Here is a 24,612-nt window from a genome sequence, read left to right as displayed (position 1 = left end):
TGTAATATTTTGATATTTTTATTTACCAGTTCCAAAATGGGGGAAAGCCTTATCCCTGCACTCAGGGTTAAACCTATATACAAAGCTGCAGGAAAATTCATTGTATCAGTTTGTAAATTATATGACACGTGGAGCTAACATCCTACAGTAGATCGTGTCATAGCCACATCAGAAAATTTTGTAACATTATTGTAGGAGAAGAATTTAGTATAAGTGATTATAGCATAGTTAACCTCAGGTAGTGGGGTGTTCGTAAGGAACCTCAATTTCAGAAGGAAGAGGACAATGAGCGTTGATGTGAGCAGCATCTATATTCAAACGTTTCGACTTTTAAAATGTCATCATCAGTGATCTAAAAATGGGAAACAAAAATTCCAGTCAAAACACTAAAAACACAATATTGTGTAAGTGAAAAAACACACAGAGACATACGGTCTACATATGACGAAAATAAAATAGGGGGATGGGAAAGAATACTAAAAGTTACATAACATAAAGAGGTATTGTAGACATAGTGTTATTTAGAGATGGATTATGGGACTTTATGTATATTGATTCTAGCAATCTTAAGATATTATTTGATGAAGAAGCTAATATTTTAAAATACTCCTTTTTAAGTAAGATATCACAAGATTCACAATGGTCTCTTACTGCTGAGTGAGGAGGGGACCTGAGTCGTCGGCCTGTCCTGCTCGACTGACCCATATGTTCGTCTGTCCTAACCTTGAAAGCAGGGATTGTGCTACCAATATACCCGGCCTGGCAACCTGGCCAAGTGAAACAATAAACAACAGACGAACGGAGGTCGGTCGGAACGAGGTCTTTAACGTGAAAAAATTAGCCACTTTTGAATGAATTATTTAGTATTAACTTAAAGTCAATTTGAGGATAAAATTTAACAAGGCTGAGAATCAAGCTGTTTTTCATTTGAACCGACGAAAATATTTCGTAAATAATGGCTATAGTGATAATTTGTTCTATCGTCTTGTAAGGAATTTTCTTAACAACCACTACATACCTAAACAACTAATCTCTACTGCTAGTAAGGTTAATTTATCTCAATTTACCCTACTTGGGTGATATTTCGGTTCAAATTAAAAACCGTTTGATTCACAGCCTTGTTAAATTTTATCCTCAAATTGACTTTAAGATTATACTAAATAATTCATTCAAAAGTGGCTAATTTTTTCACGTTAAAGACCCTGTTCCGACCGACCTCCGTTCGTCTGTTGTTTATTGTTTCACTTGGCCAGGTTGCCAGGCCGGGTATATTGGTAGCACAATCCCTGCTTTCAAGGTTAGGACAGACGAACATATGGGTCAGTCGAGCAGGACAGGCTGACGACTCAGGTCCCCTCCTCACTCAGCAGTAAGAGACCATTGTGAATCTTGTGATATCTTACTTAACCCTTCTCAGGTAAACCTATAATTTTAGCCTTACTTAGGTAATATGGGGTCTGTCAGACCCCAATCTTTAAAAAATCGTCAAAAATACTTACAACTTTATTGAAACAATCGCTTTTACACAGCTTCTGTTGGCCTTTTCCTTCAATTTAGTGCAAAATGTATGGAAATATAAGTGACGAAATATTTTATGGAAAATTAAATGAAAAAACATTGACAAGATTTATACCATCTGAAATTAGTGGCTGCCATACCAACACTGATATGTCCAGTAAGAGAAACACGTCATAAAAAAAAAAAATTGTATGGAAGATATATATATGGGAAAATAATCACAGGTTAGGTAAAGTGGGGTCCACTGGACCCCAAAGGTCCTTTATCGCGAAAACAGAGCCAGATCCCGAACTGACCCCATCACCTCCCTAAACTAGTTTACTAGTCAGGAAGGTAAAGGGAAAACCGATCCCAAGACCTTATAGAAATACTGTATATGAAAAACACTAAGAAAAATAGCGTGGGGTCCCACAGACCCCACATTACCTGAGGAGGGTTAAAAAGGAGTATTTTAAAATATTAGCTCCTTCATCAAATAATAACTTAAGATTGCTAGAATCAATATATATAAAGTCCCATAATCCATCTCTAAATAACACTGTCTGCAGTACCTCTTTATGTCTGTTTTAGTATCCTTACCCATCCTCTCGGCGGGCCCACAGGCCCGCTCCCAGTCTGTTTCAACATGTGGGAAAACCTCACAACAACAACAAAATTTCTCATCCCCCTATTATATTTTCGTCCTATGTAGACCGTATATCTGTGTGTTTTTTCACTTGCACAATATTGTATTTTTAGTGTTCTGACTAGAGTTTTTGTTTCCCATGTTTAGATCACTGATGATGACATTTTAAATGTCGAAACGTTTGCATAAAGATGCTGCTCACGTCAACGCTCGTTGTCCTCTTCCTTCTACCATAGTTAAATTTAACATTAAATTACAGTGTCAAGGCCAGCTGCAAGAAAGTGCTGAAGACAATGTCAAGGTCAGCTGCAAGAAGTGCCCACCTAAATGAGGGTTGATTTTAATAACAGCAATTGACTGACATCCCATTATCGAAACATTAGATGTCAATGACGCATGGAGAGTTTTTAAGCAAACTCTCAACAATGCAGTCAAGTAATGTATTCTAATGCACAACAGAAAGCCTGCCAAAAATTCTAAACTCAAATGGTGGAACTCCGATATTAAACATTGTCTGGTAGCAAAAAATATCTTGCACACAATAATTAAAATACCACAAAGAGTCAAGTGATAAAAATAAACATGATGCTTTTCGACGGAAAGCCAAAAAATTAGTTAAATGCAGTAAGACAAATCTTGAGGCACATTTTGATAGTATCAGTAAATCATACCCCAAAGAACTTTTTCGTTACGTAACCAAAAAGGTAATAACTCCAGTAGTCGGACATAATCACAGATAACGGAAAGCACACTGATCATGGAACTAAGATGGCAAAATTTCATAATATTCGCGTCAGTATTTTCATTGGAAAATACGAATACGATTCCTGCAGTTTTCCCAGTTCCGATAGAAGAGGGCAACATAATCAATGATATCACCGTTAGTTATTGTGATGTACTTCTCGCTCTTAGCAAATAGAAAAAGAATAAAACACCAGGACTGGACAAAATATATCCATGCATATTAAAGGAAATACAGAAGGAAATAACAAAGCCTTTATCTGAACTCTTTAATTTATCACTAAAGAGCATTAAGGTGCCACAAAAAGGGAAGCTTGCAAACATATCTCCGACATTCAAAGAGATACTGTACAGAGCACAATCAGAAAACTATAGCCCAATTACAGTAGTTTAACATCAGTGGTTTGTAAATTGCTTGAAACTGTTTTGAGAGACATGTTTGTGAAACAGTTGGAAATAAACAATCTTATCAAAGATTCGGAACATGATCGGACTAATCGCTCTCGCCTCACAAATCTGTTGGACTTGTTCAGTGATATACTGAACATGTACGACGAGACTAAAACTGCTGACGTTGTCTGTCTAGATTTTCAAAAGGCTTTTGACATACTTCCACATTAAAGACTCCTTCAGAAGCTAAAGGCATTTGGTTTCAGTTGCAGTGTACTTGAATAGATTGAAGATTGGCTCACTGGATGAAAAACAAAGTGTTGTAATAAATGGAAAAAAAAAAAAAAAATGACGGGATAAATGTTACAAGTGGAGTACCACCGGGTTCAGTGTTAGGTCCTGTCCTTTTTTTTTTTTTTTTTTTAAATATAAGTCATACTGGTGACGAATTATTTTGTAAGATTTCTAAATATGCTAACGATACGAAAATCGGTAACAAAGGATATATATCACTGCAGTGGCAGGCAGTTCAGAGAGCTCTTGACAAACTATTTAACTGGGCCGAAACATGGCAAATGGATTTCAATATTAATAATTATAAAATGCTAAACATTGGCAGTAAAAACGTAAAGGTCCAGTTAAAATATGATTAATGTCCACCTTGATAGGGTAAAGCATGAAGAAGACTTAGGAGTTATAATAAAATATGAAACTAAGCAAACAATGGAGAAGCTTGAAAGAGTACAGCGAAGGATGACAAAGATGATACCGGGACTGAGAAATAAACCATACGGGGACCGTTTAGAAGCCATGAATCTCTTTACCCTATTTTAAGCGGAGGTTATGAGATTTAATTCAAGTATTCAGAATTTTAAAATGACACGATAATACAGCCATTGACAATTATCATGCAATTGATCGCTCAAACTACTCTAGAGGTAAATGGCATAAAATCATTGGCAAAAGATTTCAGTCACATGAAGCTATGCGTCTCCTCTTTAACAAAGTTATACATATACGGAACAAATTGCCCTCCAATGTAATACACTGTAATACAGTACAAACCTTTAAAAATCGCTTTGTTAAGTAGGCTATTTGTCATCTGACCCCCAGCTAAGTATGTTCACTCCTGAAAAACATATTTCTGTGGTGTATGTTTCTTTTTTCTTTTTTTCATTTTCCACAGCCTGGAAGATACAACCACTAAACAACATCGATAAAAATGGCTAACTTAATGTTACTCTCCTTTTCTGGCAGAGTGTGTAGAATAAAGTATCCGCTCCCTCTTTCCTATGAAATTTCAGTGACAGTTTTTCTATGCTGTACGGCGATTCTCATTATTGCCTGCCAGGTTCGGCTGGAAGGTTTCGTGTGTGGAGGGGAGCTTTCCTGCTTTTTTATCCTTTTTATCCTTTGTCTGTTAGTTATAACCTTCACGATACCAAACAGCCACGAAACGACCAACAGATCTGTTGTTGTATGCTTCCCTTTGTACTTTGTTTTTTTTTTCTCTCTCTCTCTCTCTCTCTCTCTCTCTCTCTCTCTCTCTCTCTCTCTCTCTCTCTCTCACACACACACACACACACACGCATTCAGACTACCTAATATGTTTCAGCTGTATCATAGTTACACAAACAGTTATTTCATAAGCACAAAATACCACCATGTTTACAGAAAAAAAAGAGAAAATTATATGAAGATAAAAAGAGTATGAAGCACAATGATAAAACTCAATTATCAACCTCCCTATTCTGTCCTTTATAAAATAACCTGAGTTTTCATAGTAATATTTCCAATGATTTCAGGAACGTAACTTTTTCGCTACGATGAGTTTTGCTTTTTTTTCTAGGTAACGTCAGAAATTTTGCATGGCTTAAGAGGGTTAGAAACAATCTCTGTCATCCCTTCTGATACTACGTGCTATTTTTGTACTTTGTTCTTGCTACCCTGAGACGAATTTATTTCCAGCGTAGGATGTCCCCCTCATCTTAGCGATTAGAAACGATTTCCATTACAAATATGACGTGTATTTTAGTACTGTTTCAGTCGGATGCTGCTACACTACTCAAGGAAGATACCTCATTATAAATATGACTCAGGTAATTCTTCCTTAGTAGCATCAGACGATTATATTCAGAACAGGAGCGGCATCTCAGGGTGAAGAGGACAGATCCAAACCCCACCAACCCTCTCATCTTCCCAGCAACACTTCAGTTCATTCATTTTAACTTGGCCTTGATTTTCTTCCCTCTGCAGCTTATTCCACGTAGGGAAGTGGCAGAAGACAATGCTATGACTCTGCATGCTTTTCACAACATTTAATGAGTAGTATTATATTCCATTTTCAATATACTGTCATAGTTCAGCATTCAAGATGGAGGGATGGAATTTTTAGGCCAAGATAAAGTGAGCAGAGTATATTGTTTTATTGCAGGTCTAGCCAGACGATTCTACTCTGCTGGGAGTAAATCGTTGGGAACTGAGTAGGTAATGTCGTTGTTAACACATCAATAATAGGAACAACTCTAGTATTATATTCCGGTTAACACCAGTCAAAGATATTCATCAGAAAATAAGTCAACGTAGAGTGAAAGACTTAACCCCTTCACCACAATATAATAATGTCATGACTCATTGCTGTTTACTGATGCCACCACTAGTCGATTATATATATCTCAGGAGAGACTCTATACACGTAAAGGGACCATAACAATAGCTACCGTTTCAGTATTATAGTCTTGCTGCAGTTACATTATTCAGCTTTGGAAATCTTGTCATAAAATTATGTTTTTCACTAGGATTACGTCATTCAGAATTTATCATTGCTGTATCCATAATCAGCTCCCGTAGTGGACAAGCCATTGAGGGTCAGTTACTGATAATGATAATGATGGTGATGTGGAAATAATAGTGATGAAACAACCAACAAAAGCGTTTCCTTTCAAACACTTTTCTGGGTATGAGAGATTAAGTTCCCTCATTATGCACGAGACGGATTAGAAGCCACTGTCACTGGCCAAAAAGAATTTGCAACATCTTTCCTTACTATTTTTCGTTTGCAAAGTTATTTTTGTTAGTTCCTTTCGATGCTGTTCATGTCTTTTTGATATCACCATTATTCCATTGAATAGGTTATTCAAAAATATTTTTATTATTTTGTAATATCTAATTTTAATTAGGCCACCATCAGATGATTTTCTTAACCAAAAGATCTACTGCAGTGAAGGGAATAATGAAGGATGCCCTTAGTCACTGCTGTTCGATAAATTACCGAGCTGACATAACAGTGTGGTGGTAGCAAGAGTAAACTAATCTTATATAGCCTATTACACGACTAAAGGGTAGTCAGAATGTGTAAAGTAAATCGCTAAGAAAAAGATATTACGGAGTCATATTTGGCCAGAAGAAAGTCCATAATCCATGTGGTATAGGAAACTTTAGGTCGTATACTTTAACCTAAAATCGAAAGGTAGAGTGCAGATCTATAATTTTTGACTCTCATTTACGAATCGCCTGTGGTTATTAGGTATAGTCAGCCTGCATTCCATATTACAGAAGTGTCAGCAGCCATATAGGAAGATCAGGTACAAAACGTTCACTTATGGTCAAACACTTCATAAATTATCGTGAAATGTATGGGGTCTGCACCGGACTTTGCAGTTTCAGGTGTAAGTTATGACCCTTTGTATCGTTTCTTCTCAGTAATTTATTTTACATACTGCGCCTTGGCTCTTTCCTGCGTATAGTTATATCGTTTTACATTGTTTATTATCAGGAACAGTAACACTAAGGCTGAGATGGTATGTACAGAATAAGTCACTAAGGGGTATGTGGTAAGAAAGCTCCAAAACTACTTAAAAACCAACTCCATGAACTAAGGACACTGTGAAAGAAGGGTTCTCTTTTCATAGTACCTCTTCACTGGAAATTTATTGTGCATAGTACGTCTCATTATCCTCGAGCGCGTTACCTATGCAATCCATGTCGATATTAATACGAAATGCATAGCATAGGAGAGAGTATGCAGGCGTAATATGCAAAAATGATAGCAAAGACGACGTGCCATGAAATTTCTAATGCTACTTAGAATACGATCCTTTGAGAGAGGAGGCCGGGCGCTTCATGGGAGTTAGCTTACATTAACTATCATGTCCTTTTCTTGCCTCACCAGCTCATCAGACAACGGCAACTCACAGCTCTTTCATCACGCTCGTTTCCGCATTTCACAAAATAGACGAAGCCGAAAAGCACAGACAAACAAAGCAAAGACTCATAAACAAGGCTGAAACACATAAGCAAAGCAGAGACTCACAAAAAGTAGAGACTCTTAAAAAACAGACACAAACTTAGCAGGCCCAAACAAGGCAGATGACCTCAAACAAGACACAAACTCGCAAACAAAGGCACAAACTCACACACAAGGCACATGCTCACATATGAGACACACATATAAGATAGAGATCCACTATGAAAACAGACTCACCAGCAAGACAGAGACAAACAAGGCAGAGTCATTCAAGCAAGTCGGACAAAAAGAAGGCAGAGATACAAAAATGGCAAAGACTCAAGAACACTACAGTCTCTCAAAAGCAAGGCAGATACAACCAAGAAAGAGACTCACAAGCAAGACAGACACACTAATAGGATAGAGACTCACAAAGAAGGCTGAGACTCACATAAAAGGCAAGGACACGCTAATTAGGCAGTAACTCGCAAACAAGGCAGAAGCTCGAAAGAAGGGAGAGACTTCTAAAACAGGCAGACACTCAAAAGCTGACAGAAATTCAGAATAATGCCAGATGCTCAGAAACGAGGCAGTCTCACGAGGGAGTCAAACACAAACAAGACATATACTCACAAGCAATGCAAACACTTGCAAACAAGGCAGAGACTCATAAGCAAGTCAATGACCCGTAACAAGGCAACAATTAACAAACAAGGCAGTGTCGTGACAAAGGGGCTGAATTCATAAAGTATCCTAATCAGTTAATACGATGAAGAAGTTTCCATTATTTTTACGTATTATCACGGTTTTATTTTCGTGGTTTATATCTCTACTATTCATTCTCAGTCGGTTGTGCATTATGTGGTACCTGTATGAGTGATGTTACACGTACACACATACATTCTTATACACAATGTAATCTTGGGAGAGTTTATAATGATGGACCAAGAGCTTTCCACCTCGCTGTCTTTGTGTGTTTGTTTTTCTTGATGGCACAGACTTCGTGACACCTATCCCTCAGCTACTTATAAATTATGTACCGTATATTCATAGTCATTATTAAAATCATTATCATCAAGGGCGCCAGCATCATCACAACCATCACGACCACCAAAGTTATCATCATCATCATCCATTGTTTAAAACCTAAAACACGGGGTGAGGTTGAATCCAGAAAAAAAAAAAAGACGAAGTTTAAATGTGGAAAAACTGTCAATAGCATGCCCAGCAAAATAGTTCACACAGTCATTCGGGCATCTACGGAATCCTGTCTTCACCACACAAACATAAGTATTGGTATGGACTTACATTTTATTTACACGAGCGCTTCATCATTCACCTGTCGGATAAAGCCATTCCCTCGACGACCCACTTAAAAATCATCACCATTTTCTTCATTATCTTCCTGTTTTGATTAATATGGGCATAGTCTGCTTCAATAGTCTGCGTCAGTAATATACAGGGAGATATCAACCTTTACCTCATGATCTATCACTAATATAATCCGGCTACTTCCAGATGATTTTATTGATATTTGTACAGACTTCTCGAACTTTAGAAACTCAATATAGCCTTCAATAATCTCTTTACTGCTGAAGGACTCGATTATACTAAATAGAAAATTCTGGTAGCGGAGAGAACAATTAAAAACTACAGGTAAAACAAGTAAATTATATCCCAGAGGAGGAGTTGCGTTATCTCTCAAACCAACGAAAATATGACTCTGGGCGGGGATACACAAACACAAGATCAAATGCGTGTCGTATTTCAGATTTGATTTTCAGAAAGGGCAAGGAGACTGATGGATCATCCTCTGTCTCCTGGTCAAGCCTCATAAATAGACCTTAGTTACGAGACGAAGATTCTGCAGGTTATAACTGTTTCTACCAGAAGATCAAAGAGAGGAGTGCATAGTCTTCCCTTGTCTCTTTCATCCTGGAAAAACATACCCAAGCCACGGCAGGGAATCAATCGTAAATACGTTTGGAAAGACCAACTCTGGCCCGTATTCCAGATGACACAGGACGCCTCGTAGCATCTCATCCATAGCGATTTCCTATTACTTCTTACACCTACTATTCTCTAGCAAGCTTTTCATATGTCTTTAATATCGTCATAGCATTGCTTCAAGAACATGCAAGAAAACAGTCCTGGGTAATGTGCAGAAAATAAATTGTAAAGGAAGAAGTATAACATAATCTCCAAAACCACCAGGAAAATGACCATACGACCCAGGGACATTGTGGTAGACGCTAGAATGAAGTAAGACTGGGATGTAAGGGCAAACTAAGTCGCTAAGGAAAAGTAAGACTAGGATGTAAGGGCAAACTAAGTCGCTAAGGAAAAGTAAGACTAGGATGTAAGGGCAAACTAAGTCACAAAGGAAAATGTAAAGCGGGTATTACGGAATTCCACGCGCCAAGGAGGACACGACCAAAAGTTTAGACTTAATCGGTTTCCTGGGTAGCTAAGGGATCTTGTAAATCAAATTGAAAGGGAGCTTAACAAGGAGACTAACTTTAGAATAACTCGTATGGGAAAGTTGCCATCGAGAATTTGGAGACTAACTTTAGAATAACTCGTATGGGAAAGTTGCCATCGAGAAATTAGACTTGATAGGAGAGTGATCCTTTGAGTATTCTTTGATGCAGCACTCAGCATCAACATCATCATCAATACCATCACGCTTAGAGCTTCGTTGTTGTCGCCACCATCATTTTTATTTTCCCTGTAACCTTTTTCATTGTCATTGCTATTGTTATCATCAAGGTCATTAATCGAATCATCATCATCATCATCATCATCGTCATCGAAGACAAATTGCAGTTATGAGAGACCATTAACCGCATTTTTTTACAACTCCAGTTTAGAGATTCGTACCAAATTAGGGTAAACCCCATCTCGTAATTAAGATCTATTAATACTGGAAGAACAAATGACGTACGAAGCTTCTGAACTCCACGTATCATGTCCTCCAAACAAGAGCGAATGATACGATAGGGAAATGGTCGGAGGTGTTTGTGAAAGGAAGCTAGGGTGATGAGTTGCATATTGTACACTCTGCTCACTTTCTTGGCCTAAAAGTAACATCTCTCCGTTTTTTAATACTGAGATGCAGCAACATGTTATCACAAGAATATGATACAAGTCACAAAAAAGTGCTACAGATAGGATGTAGAGCAATGGCATATGCGTTAGTTTGCACTGAGCTACATGTAATTAGCTGAAAAAAGGGCGAGAATCCCTGCCAAAATCACCAAGAGCCCTAATTTCAGGTGACGTGTGAAAGCGGATTAGGATCAACCATCTGTTGGATGTTGTATACGTACTACTGGACCTCATGAACACGCCCTCGCACCCACCCACACACACACACACACACACACACACACACACACACACACACACACACGCACGCGCGCGACACGGAGCACTTTTTATAGCAAGTAAACTTTCTCTTACCACAGGCTTCTTCCATCGAAGCTTAAAATTTTTCCACCACGCAGCAGTATAGGAATATATGCGGGTAAATATGCCTTACTGCAGTAGTCCCTTGTATGAATGGAGTTACTTTGGCACCGACCGCAGTAGTCAACGGGGACAAGCAAACTGGTGCACACATGAGTCAACACGTGGGATATTTTCGCTTGATTTTAACTTTTGTATTGCCAGTTCCCCTGCTATATCGCTTTCTTAACCCCAGCCAATCTTAGTTAAACAAAGAAAGACTTCCTACCCTAGGATACTGTACAAGCCACACTTCCTATGTTCATCAATTTCCATGAATCATATAAGCTTCAAATATGAAATAAATTTTTCAATATTAAGGCTAGACTACTTAGAAAAGACCTTAAGATTAGTGTAACGTATTTGTCTCTCCTTGTCTGTCTGTTTGTGACTGTCTGTCTGTAATCTGTCTGTCTCTATGTCTCTCTAACTTAAGGATCAATCAGACATATTGCAAATCTCAGACCTGGATGTGACCAACACACTAAACTATTTTGCTTCGGTCTTGACGTTAGAAGATACTTATGACATGGCAAGACCAGTATCGACTCATGAGAGTGAAGATTCCTCAAGTTTCAGATGTACAGTACACGAGAGGAGCTGACAAGGAGAATCGACAAGCTAAATATATACATGTCACTTTGTCCATATAAAATCCTTTCCAAGAGCTCTTAAAGAGGTATGTGCCAGGTAGCTCCTTTGCTTGCAGAACCTTTAACAAGTTGCTGGAAACTGGGGAAGTGCCAGGAGACTGAAAGCTTACAGATATGACCCCAATCTTTAAACAAGAGGATAAAGGACGACCTGATGAATAATACATTGTTACAAGGAATAAATGTAGTCAGGACTGTCAAACACCTAGAAAATCACAGACAGATTATGAACCCCAGTACTGGATTAGACGACATAGCTAATGCCTACCCAGCTTGTTTGAATTCTTCCACAAAATCCTGAGTGAGTGTAACAGGAATAAATCAGCAGACATTGTTTACCCAGACATTCAAAGGCACTCGATAAAGTTCCTCACCTTAAACTAACATCAAAAGAACATGAACTCGATGTTAATAGGGAAATTATTCTCTTTATAAGACTCTGGGTAACGGACAGGAAGCAGAGAGTAGTGATCAACGAAGTTGCTTCTGACTGGGCTTCAGTCACTTCTGGGGTTCCACAAGTGTCAGTGCTTGGTTCACTCCTGTTCATCATTTATATTAGTGACACTAGTAGATGCTGGTCTGTTAACTGTGATCTCAAAGTTTGCAGATATCATCAGACTTGGAGCAAATGTAAGCAGTGTTGGAGGGATTCAAAACTCCAGACAGACTTGTGTATGCTAGGAAGACATGGGAAGTGCCATTTAGCTTGGAGAAATGCAAGGCGATGCATATTGGCCACGGAAATTTCGTGTCAGACTATTCACTTTTAGGGAGAATGCTGAGGATGACTGATTTGGAAAATGACTTATATGTACTGATCAAAATTTACCTTAACTTTCCCACAGTGCATCAGAGTGAAAAAAAAGGACTGTAAGTTGGTAGGATACATCCAGAGGTAGTTTCACTATAGGAATAAAAGTATTGTTCTTAGGCTCTGCAGCTCCTTAATACGACCGTTTCTGGAGTACGATGTGAAGTTCCGGTCATCTACAACTAGGAAAAACAAAGAGCTCAGAGTAACGGTACAAAGCATAATCCATTCATCAGGAGACTGAGTTATCAGGGTCCCTGAGGGGTCTGAGAATATTTTCATTAAAAAGCTGTAGACGAAGAGCTCAGGTTATTGAAGTGTTTGAAGTACCCATAAAGAATAAGTTTGGCAGTCTTCATCATAGAACTTTGCTCTGACTCAGCGAGAACACAACATGCAGTCATGGTTGAAAGTTGGAATGAAAAGATTAAATATCAGCATATGTGACAACTATTTCATGAACAAGATCTGCTTCAAGTGGAATAGATTCTCCATGGATGTTGTTAATAGCAATACAGTAAAGCAGTTTAAAGGAAACCTTGATACGATCTCAGCCACACTGGAATGACTGGAAATACAATATGCATTCCCAAGCAAATGTGAAATTTATCCTCGGTATCGATTGCAAATCTTTGAGATGCAATCTTTTCTTTGAAACTGTTTGCCAGTGTGCCTCCGTCTGTGTGTGTGTGTGTGTGTGTGTGTGTGTGTGTGTGTGTGTGTGTGTGTGTGTGTGTGTGTCTCTCTCTCTCTCTCTCTCTCTCTCTCTCTGACACTCAACAGTCCTCCGTCTGGAAGCTAAGGCTCATCTTGAATGTTCAGCTCACAGTTGGGCATGCTTTTTCTTGCTAGTTCTTGCACCTGAGCCCTTGTGCTTTAGCATGGACCACTTTCTTGTTTTCATCTGCGGTTTCTGTATTTCCAGGGGCACCTTTTCCGAATGAGAGGAGGAAGCTGATATATATCACAGTAGAAATTCTGGGAAGTAGTTGTTGCAGATCTCAGTTCTGTGTTACACTTACTGACTGCGTTGCTTAGTCGGTTTGGTTCTGACCTCTTGTTCGAAGAGGAATGATCAAACCTAAGACTGCCACTGAGTTTGGTGGGTTGACAGTCACGTCTAGGTGCAGCAGTTAACTGAAACAATATCACTGTCCACCACCACTGTGTTCTGCTTCATCTAGTGTGCTTTGTATCTACCATACCCATGTCTACTACCGTTGTTCTCTGCTTTTCCGTCTATGCCAAGTGTCTATTTCATTCTCTTAGCCCCCAATGACTTTGTCACGTCCTACTGTACACGATATCACTGTCTACTACCAGTTTCTTATGTCTATACCTTGCCTACGTGTTACCATATCCATGTCTACAACCATTGTCTTCTGTCTGTGTCATGTTCCTGTCTTGCCACATCAGTATCTACAACCACTGTCATCTGTCTGTGCCTTATGTCTGTGTTACCATACCACTAACTACTAACACAATATTCCAGTTTTCCTATCAGAGCACTGTTTACAACCAACACCTCTTTGACAATCTGTACTTTATATCTGTACGACCCTCCTCCTAAGCTTGTATTTGACCTCATGCTTCGTGTGTGTGTTGGGTAGGGAGGGGGAGAGGAAAGGGTGGCGGTAGCTCAGACTTAAGACTGGATGGAGAGGATTGGAAGGGGAGTGGGGACTTGGTAGGAGCAGTGGTGCGGGGATGAGTGTGGGTACGAAATGTTGCACTACCTGCCAGTGGTAATTTAGGTAATGAAAAGCCTCCAATATTACTTCATTAACAGCTCATATGTTCCAGTTTGTGTGTGTGTGTGTGTGTGTGTGTGTGTGTGTGTGTGTGTGTGTGTGTGTGTGTGTGTGTGTGTGTGTGTGTGTGTGTATTAGGGTAAAGTGCGTTAGTGTGAAGTGTGGCAGTGTCTTGCATTACACGTTTATTGCATAATCCACTGAATTGTGAAGAATAAAGTGACAAACCAGTGACTACACAGTTGAGGAGCGCATTGAAGCCACCACGAAATGAACATACGCATTGGTCTTTAGCTGAGCCACATCTCGGTGTCACAGGAGATATCGCAGCACTTATTCACCGTGCGATTCATTTTGCATAACAACTTCCGATCCTTCTGTACACAGCAGAAATAAAATGTGTTTGCACGAAAATTATTCAAGGTTTATAGGGAGAATAACTAGCGGTCATAGGCATAACAAATCGAAACAACGAAGCGACCAGTATCATGATGAATACAGCCCAGCATGCTTATGTGCACAGAAGATAATTCCCCATTTTTCGACAGTCACTTATATAACCCATGATGAAAGTAAAGTTTCTATTCGTTTTCTGTCTGTTGACTCTTCTTTGTAACGTGGCATGCAGGCTAACCACGTGTATTGCTCACAGCTATTCTGAAGGAGACCACCAGAAACTGGACACTTACCGACACCTTTTCCTACTCGACATTTACCATGTGGTTATTGTGGTTTTACAGCAACAACATAATTGCTCGTTTTAAGCGAAAAAGGAATACTCTATTTTTTTTCTGATCGATAATGTTAGCTTTGACACTCTTTTAACATCTTGGCCTTGGTGGCCCTTGAGATTAGAAATATGTCTGACGTTGCCCTAAAAAGTAAAACAGGTATTTCTGAGCCATATAGTAAGTTAAAGTATCGATGCATTCCAGTCTGCTCTTCCTATTCTTAGGAATCAATATTAAAATCCTATCTACTTTTATTACCTCACGCCACATCCTAAGAGAGGAGGGCATTAACAAGGAACCTTGTTCTTGGCCTCCGAGTCATTGTTGTTGTTGTTATTGTTGTTTTTGTTAACCCCAGGCAGGCAACTGTTTCTGTGTACTGGCGTACACGCACAGTATAGTACATACACCGTGTAGAGAACCGGCATCCTCTTGTGATACAGCACCTCACCTGGGTAGAATAAAGGTTCTTGTCCGCCTAGAGGTACAGGGAAATGAGAGGAAGGTTGGCTCCTGGGTGGACGAGGCAGCTGCTTAACTCCACCCAGTGTACACAGCACCATCACATGTAGGCTTTTCGGTAGCGTCTCTCCAGTTCGTAATAAGTGGATTTGGAGACTACTTAGCGCCTATTCCTTGGTGATGTATTATGCATATTACAAAACAATATCCCCTTGTATATTATTTATGTGGTCTACTTTGATATTAAAACCTGAAAAATAACATACCAAGAATGTGATGTTTTAACCCTCATGCGCACGCATAAGTTTTATAAGTCTTGTCGACACACAATTAACTCCACCCCCCCTCCCTGCCAGCCAGCCCGCACGCTGCTGAAAACATGTATTCTCGCCTTATTTTCACCACTCAAACCTCTATATATTGCCATGAAACCTGTATATCTTATTCGCTGATATTTGTTCTAGCCGTTAAGTGGAAAAAAAAAAAAATATGAATAAAAGTACATTAGGCCACCGTGAATAAACATTTCCGAACGTCAATTTCACTTCCCAACATCCTAGTTCGAATGTTTTCCATCATACAGAAAAATGTTATCAGAAGTTTTGATAGAGAATTTCATCAGCTTTCTAATGGGACAGTCCGGTTTTGATAAGATTTGTGGTTTTCGAGAAAATAGCCAAAAACTGAAAGTCATGGTTTGAAAAAAAAAAAAAAAAACAGTTTTGTTCAGGGAGTTTTTCTGCTAAAGTTTTCTCGCACATGTTATGTTTTTATTTCATAATCTCGTGTAGAATTTCATGAGCTTTCTCATGGTCGCGGGGATTTTTGCTAGGTCTCATAGTTTCTGAGTAAATTGCAAAAAACTACTGGATATTTACGGCCATGCGTACTTTTGTCATGTGCACACAAAAACCTTTATATTCCCGCCTACGTAACAACGACTTTTCATCAGAGATAATTGTTATGTCCTGTACATACGTAGATTTCACTGATCTTTATCATGGTTCTTACATGATATCAATACGTCTAATAATTTTCAAGTAAATGGATGACAAAGTAAATACTCCTCCCCACCCGCAAGTGAGATAAAAACACTCCCTTTCCCTGCCCCACCCACACCTACGTATTTTCGCTCTTTAGGTTTTCTTATTTTCTTTTTTTACTCAAAGTATTCACATAAAATATCATAAGGTTTTTGGCATTGCTTTGAGACACTCAACATGACCACCAGTCGTTTTGCTAGGTAGTGATACTGAAGCTGAACTTTCTTCCATCTCATATGTGTATATGTAAAAAACAAAACTTATTTGTGTAAATAATATAGAAGTAGGTCAATATACAAATCAACAAACTATGGACAACTCATTTCCTCCAGAGGTGCTGAGATGCTGGCAGGACCTTGAAGGGTTTGAAGGCAAGGAGTTATGTAGTGTATGAGCATGTGTGCGTGTAGGTGAGAGTGTGTGTGTGTGTGTGTGTGTATGGCGTAATTTGTTCTCTCCTCCTTGCACTACACGTGTGATGCACACAATAGATTTCTCCATGAACATTCACTGCACGATATATATATATATATATATATATATATATATATATATATATATATATATATATGTGTGTGTGTGTGTGTGTGTGTGTGTGGCATATTTCTTGTCTCTGATCCTTGTGGTAGGTTTTCGCTAAGTCAGTCAATGCATGCAATATTTCTCAGTGAACACTCGCTGCCCTGTTTTATTCATATGTTTCACACTAGACCATACACAGTATAGCACTGTCTGAGATTGGTACAATACCTTTTCATTATAGTCTGTGATTGTGTGACATATTTGTTGTCTCTGATACTTGTGCTAGGTTTTTGCTAAGGCAGTCAATGCATGCAATATTTCTCGGTGAACACTCGCTGCACTATTTTATACGTATGTTTCACACTAAACAATACACAATATAGCACTGCCTAATATTGGTACAATACCTTTTCACCGAAGTCTGTGATTGTGTGGCGTTTTTGTTGTCTGTGGTACTTGCACTATGTTTGAGCTAAGTCGGTCAATGCATGCAATATTTCTTGACGAACGCTTGCTGCACTATTTTTTTATATACAGTACATTTCAAACTGAATCATATGCAATATAAAATGCTATCACATGATTCCATCCCAGTCTGCTCTATTATTCACTTCCTGACTCTATGGAGTACATGACCGCTTGTTTCCTTAGCGACTATGGCATATCCCTATGGCATACATAATGCCTGCTATGGTAGGTCAGATATTTCACTAATCCAGGCACTATATGTTTCACAAAATATAAGTACTGGCATCATTATGAAGGTAAAATACTCACAGCATTTACAGGCAGCGTGAAGCAGAGTGGAAACCCTGTTATAACAAACCACACTCCTGCCTCTAGGCCTAACGGCTGATAGCAGGCCCCAATGCCTTACAAACAATATATCTAAGTTCCACAGACATGATCACTTCACATTATAGTCAAAACCACTGTACAATCACAATATTTCAATAATGGCTTCTCCCTCGGGGTGGGAGGGAGAAAATGGGAGATTTAAAGGGACAACTCACAGAAGCGCTACCCTTCAGCCCACCTGGTCATGAGATATTAAGGTTCTTCCGCTGCGCATTGTCTTATCAGAGCAGTCACAGTGTTGCCAAGTGTTTACCTCGGAAGTGAGCCGCACCCACTAGAACGCACCCAAATTTGATGCAAATCGGCCAAAAACTTTCATTTTGATGGTGTTTTTTCTGCTTAACAACACAATTCGCATCTAATTGCATTTATATGCCAAACCACAAAGAACGCAATTTGCGTCAACATGCCTCGAAGGGTTAATTAATTGTCAAGGATGACTTGTTTCGAAGTCTCCCATGCCACCTGGAAAACGGCCTTTGTTTTCATCACTGGGATCATTATAATGTACAGTACTTCCAACCACTTCACTCTTCTTCTGTCTCCATTCACTGCACATGACAAAGCACACACACAAAAAAAAGACGCACATCAACACCTCCATAGGAAATGAAAACAACTGATGCATCTTTGTAAACAGGAGTAAGGGCAAGGGCACTGTGAAAAGCAAGGTGTAGGCATATCACTGACCCCTCGATTACAAATGCGTCTGTTTGTTTTACAGTATATATGTTCTTTTTATCGCCACCAATCAATTTTAATGAACTTAAAGATGTACTCAATCGGCAGAGAGGTGGCCTGCAGTCCCACCGGACCCAGGTTCGAATCCCGGCTGGGGCAGGAAACAGTTTAAGGATTTGAATTTCATTAAATCAGGCTTTGCTGATCTACCAGAAGACCCGCCGACCTGTCGTAAAAATACCCCCGCTAATACCAATACACCAGTCCTGTATGTGACAGCCCTACCATGTATTCAATATGGACGGTGGGTGTTAGCGCCGAAGTGGTGACATGTAGAGGTATATGGTATGTAGGAGGACTGCTGGGCCTTGATAGCAGGCTGTGAAGCCTATGCCCAGAGTCGGACACATTAAAAAAAAAAAAAAAAAAAAAACAGCTCCCACCAGCTTTAGAGTCTTTGTAAGTTCAGGAAAATCACCCGGGAACAATGTGACAAAAAAAAGAGACGCCAGGAATGTACAAATAATTTTTTAACCTTTCGGACACTTTTTTTTTTGATAATCCACCAAAAAATTTACCCAATTTGTGAGAGTTTTTTCGAGTTGGAGATACGTAACTAAATACAGACTTAGGCTACTTACCCTTTAACCATGAAGACACATTTTTCATTTTACTTTAGCTACAACACAGATAATCTTGTGGAGTTTAAAGGAATTGTATTGTAGTACAGAGGGCAAGGAAGGCTGTATCCAACTGCTCAAGTTTAAAAAGTCACTGCTAATTCCGAATGTAATCGTGTACAAGCAGGGAAAATAGAAAATATATTATCTGAGTGAAGTAGCGTATCCATCTCCTAGAAATCGTCTCTAAGTTGAATAAAATCATTTAGGGACATCCTGGTCAAATAAAGAATTCATTTATGGTACGGGGCTACTGGTGATTCCTCAAATAATAGGTGGAATTTTTATTCTTATTTTTAACACACCTAGTTCATTTTATCCCGTTGAAGGTACATTCACTTAAACTCCTAACAAAATGACATCCTCCCCAAGATTAATAGAAACAACTTGAAAAAATAACTACTTCATCCAAGGTAGGGGTATATCAGTAACCCAGCTATTAACCGGGAGTCTTTTTTTTTTTTTTTTTAACACCACTCGGAGATATAATAAGGGCAAAGGAAACATCGTTTTCAAAAATCCTTCCTATGTTGAATATAACCGCCTTAAGATTAAAATCGTCCCAAGACAATGGACGCCTTTAGTAGCCGCAGCCAGCACATTCATGTCCGCCTCCCAGATTTATCCCACATGATGTCTTTTGTCTTTGGACGACCCTCAAGTATATCCCGCACAACCCCATACGCAAACCAGATGTATACTCATATTATAATTCGTCTCGCCAGACCTTATCAGCAAAAAAATTTAGAGTGAGTCAGTTGGTGAACGACATAGTTAAGGACACACTAGATTTGGCCGGTCATGTGGATGCGGCGAAAAGGACGTCAGGAAGATAAAGGAATATTAGTTCCTTGGGAGTAACGTAAGGGAACAAAATGGTTCAGAAAAATAGCAGCATCTGTAATAAAAACACTGCGGCACTATAGGATATGCTCTCTCTCTCTCTCTCTCTCTCTCTCTCTTTGGCACGCCTCTTTTTATAGTCTATCTTCTTCCCCTGCGCTCTCTATAATTCTATTCACTTCCTCCCCACTCCCCCTTTCGTTTCCTCTTCTTGTCGCTCTTCCTTCCATTGCTTCTTCCCCCAGGCATTTTTCCTCTTTCCCTCTTCTTCTCCTCGTCCAACTTTTCCTTTCCCCTTCGTCTCCCTCTCTCTCTCTCCTTTGCCCTATTTATTCCACTCATTCACTCCTTTCCTCCGTGCCATCCGTGCCACTCTCCCTTTCTATCTCAGTATCATCTCCTCCTCTATTCTTAATACCCACTCTTTTGTTTCCCCTTTCTCATTCCCTCTCCTCTAGTCCATTCTGTCTCTGTCTCCTCCTATTAGTAATTTTATCCTCCGTTCTTTTCCTGATCCTATCTCTCCTTTCTCTTTGATCCTTTAGTATGCTTTTCCTTCCATGAACTTTGTCTTTCGTTAACGTCCTCCTTTCCCCGCCTTTCTCCTTTTCCTCCTCTTTCCTTCCATCACATCCATCGCATTCTCTCTCCACGACATTCCTCATATCCTTATTTCCCTCTCCATGATTCTCCCCTTCTCGTGTCTTTCATTCTTCCCTCTCCCCTATCTCTCCTATCTCACCCTCTCTTCTCGGCCCATGAACTTGACATGATGTGTGTGACTAATTGCCCAGGTCTTAAGTAAGCCAGGGAACAGGGGCGGCGTCCCAAATTAACCAGCGGACTCGGAAATATTTGGTTTGGTCAGCCTTCCTTTTCCTTGATGGACGATGGGAGGCCATCGTAAACTCTCACTTCTAATTGCAATCTTGCCACCTCTAGAGGAGTTTGCTCAACCTGGAATAAAATCTATTTACTGAAATAATGAGGGCTAAAACAATTTAATCAAATAGGCGCTGGTTAAGCTGTGTGGCTTGTTTAGACTCAGTAATAGCTGTTGGACTCTGGAACATGTAACCTACCTTGGCCGCGCCTAAAGAGACGAGGGAGAGCTACATTAATGTGCTCGGAATTTTTCTTCTTCCCTCTTCCTCTTGTTCTTTTGTCCTCCTTCTTCTTCATTCCTCTGTCTTCTTCTCACTTTTCTTCTTCTTCTTTTTTCTTTTCTTCTTCCTCTTTTTCTTCTTCTTCTTTTCTTCTTCTTCTTTCTTCTCCTTTACTTTCTTCTTCATTTCCTTTTTTCTTTTTTTTATCCACTTTTTCATCTTTTCCATTTTTCTCGTTTATTATCCACTTCTTCTTTCTTCTTCTTCCTCTTCGTCTTCTTCTTTGTTCTTGCCATCTTTATACTGTTTTATTCAGCTGACGAGAGACTTGTCAGACTGGAAGGGCAACAAATGGGCTTCATTAACCTATTCGCTGTAACTGATGTCCCTTATACACATAATCTTCAGACAACAATAAAAACAAACTTGAAATGACGTTACGTATTGAACTTTCAACGTCGACCGTACATATAAAAAATGTGAAGGAAATGAGACTGAACATATCAAGTACTAAGGACGCCGAATGCCGTAGCAATGTTTATGGAAGAAAAGTGATAGGAAGGGTACGAAAGATATGAGAATACTGGTGAGAGATAAACACAGAGGCCATCAGAGTGGCAGAGGATGTGTGGATTTGCTGCTTATATGATGGACAGACATGAAGAAATATGAAAGAACGGTTTTAATCCACCAATGAAAGTAGTTTTAAAATTTTATTCCACCAAATTCCAAACGATTATATTCATCTGGAGGTAAACATAGTAGACTCAGTTTAATACTGTCATCATGGCTCGATGATGGACAGAATAGCTCTTCCGTTCAAGCAAAGGCCAGCGACTTTTTGAAATCTGCCTTTGAGATAAAAGTCTGTGTGAATCACTTGTTTATGCCGGAGAATAAACCGGGAAAACATGGGAGAAAGATAGTAACATGAGTAAAGTATATATTGAACTGGATTATATCTAACACACACACACACACACACACACACACACACACACACACACACACACACACACAATGACTGCTGAAATGTTAATTTACATCTAGAAAACGAGTTAAAGAGAAAAAGTTAGATTTTCACATCAATCCCTGCAGTACGAGGGACCATAACCAAGTTAAGATGTATTGTATAGCGGGAGCAAGAATATATTATATGTAAATAGACGTGACCGTAATGAGGGAATTAAAACAATGTTTAGCTTGATAAGCAACTCACAGTAATACTTTCTTTGCCGACTTGAGTTTCCATTCTACACCATATCATGACGTTCATTTGAATGTTATGTTATATTTACCCTTTACTCTTGCCCTTCGTTTACAAGGTATATTTTGCTGGACTTGGCTGCTTATATTACGGGGGAGCGAGCGATGTTTAATCTCAGTAAAGTTTGGAAATGGGTGGCCAGCCCGACCCAGCCCAGCCCGACCCGAATGTCACACTAAGCAGAAGCTAATAATTTTACTCCTATGTACAATACATCTGAAATTCTTTCTGCATGTGATACATTCATTCAGTAAATTTTGTTCAACTACAAACTCACCAATGAAGGCATAGGAGCCCCTTGGAATCACGGGTTCTCCGAGGGAGCGTCTAGCCGAGACCCGGTGAAGGTACAGCATGAACGACCTGCGAGGTACAGGTGCTCCAGTAATCGCTTTCACTTCTACGTGTGCGTGTGTGTGTGTGTGGGGGGGGGCGTATGTGAGAGAATGTCTTTCGTTCCGGTATATTTTTCGGTGTTCAGCTACCATCATAGAGAAATAATAGACGAAAATTGTGATAAAATGGTGCTTGCTTGCTCGTCACGAGCTCACAAAGTGCACTTTCCTGGTTTGAATATATAAAGATTATACAACCATTACTAGATTCGCTGTGCGTGTGAGTATTCTTGTATCGCACCGTCGGTGTATTGTATTATCCAAACATCTCGAATACTATGTTTTTATTCCAGATATTTCAGAATGTAGTATTAAACCCTAGACCACAGTATTAAGGGTTCTGCGTTTGACCATTACTCACAATTTCGTGCATATTGCTTGTATGATACATGCTGTATTCAGATACGCAGTACATGCATTCATACATAATAACTTACGCAGACACACCAAATTATATATTTCCGTATGCATTACTTGCACTTTTATATAAGGATTTTGTGTCACTTCTGCTAATAGGAAAAGGGCGCCTTTAACATTATTTTCGTTTTATTCCGTAGTACTTTGTAAAGGGTATTTTTCTCATCAGGTAAAACTGTTAGTAAAAAATCAACCCAGCACGTTTGTAATGCTGTCGTATAATATTGAATTATGTATTAAAAATAAATGTCCATTTTTACAGCTGGCTAAAAATTTTATTTTTCTTTTGTCCAACAATTTTCCCCAGAATTAGTAAATATTGCTGCTCTTTAGTTCCTTTGTAAATTGTTGTTATATTGCTGTTGTTTATTGCTACTCTGCATTCCTATGTAATACCTGTATCTACTTTTTTGTACCTATATATCTTTACTATAGTAATTGCAATTGCTCGTGGGCCCTTCGGGCCCCTCGCACTTGCTCCTGCGGAGGGCTTTCTCATTTTCTCGTGCTTTGTACTCGTTTCCTCTTGCTTCGTACTCGTTTCCTCTTGCTTCTCACTCGTTTCCTTGCACTTAGTGTGCGCTTTGCAATCATTTCAGGTAATCCGAGTCATGTTTATGTGCTGTTCTATTCTATTGTTGTCACTATTGGCCACCAAGGCGACATCGAAAGGCCCATGATGGTCCGTTTATGTGCTGTTCAAGTAAAACGTTGTCACTTGGTTTTTTGTAGCTAAGCACTTGATCGTGCTATTTGCAGCTTAGGGAATGGAACCCAAGCTGTCCAAAAGCAAGTCCAAAATACACACATAGACACACGGATACTGCTATAGTATATTTTAGTTGTAGGTATGGGCAAAAAATTCTATGGAAATCTCATGCTGGGTGCCGGGAGCAGCGTTCTTTGGTCAGAATGTGATCGCTCATTAAATATAGTAAAAGTCTTTCAGTCATGATGGGACCAAGTTTGTTCACATCAGTGAATTTTTTGCGATTTTTGTGCCAATTTTGTTGCAATTTAAATGTGTAGTTTTGGCTGCCCAAAACACACACACACACACACACACACACACACACACACACACACACACACACACACACACATGACTAGTGCTATAATATACTAAGAGTACATTTTAGTTGTAGCTATGGGCACAAAATTCTACAGAGATCCTATGCCAGGCACCGGGAGCGCCGCTTTTTGGTCAAAATGTGATTGCTCATTAAATATAGTAAAAGTTTTTCAATTGTTATGGGATCAAGTTTTTTCACATCAGCAAATTTTTTGCAATTTTTGTGCCAATTTTGGTGCTATTTGAATGTGTAGTTTTGGCTGCCCAAAATACACACACACACACACACACACACACACACACACACACAC

This window comes from Coenobita brevimanus, chromosome 25 (genome assembly GCF_032717465.1).
Source record: "Coenobita brevimanus isolate Jiangsu-jjx chromosome 25, ASM3271746v2, whole genome shotgun sequence".
In the NCBI taxonomy this organism is placed as follows: domain Eukaryota; kingdom Metazoa; phylum Arthropoda; class Malacostraca; order Decapoda; family Coenobitidae; genus Coenobita; species Coenobita brevimanus.
The sequence above is the reverse complement of the archived record's forward strand: the minus strand, read 5'-3'. Positions refer to the sequence as shown.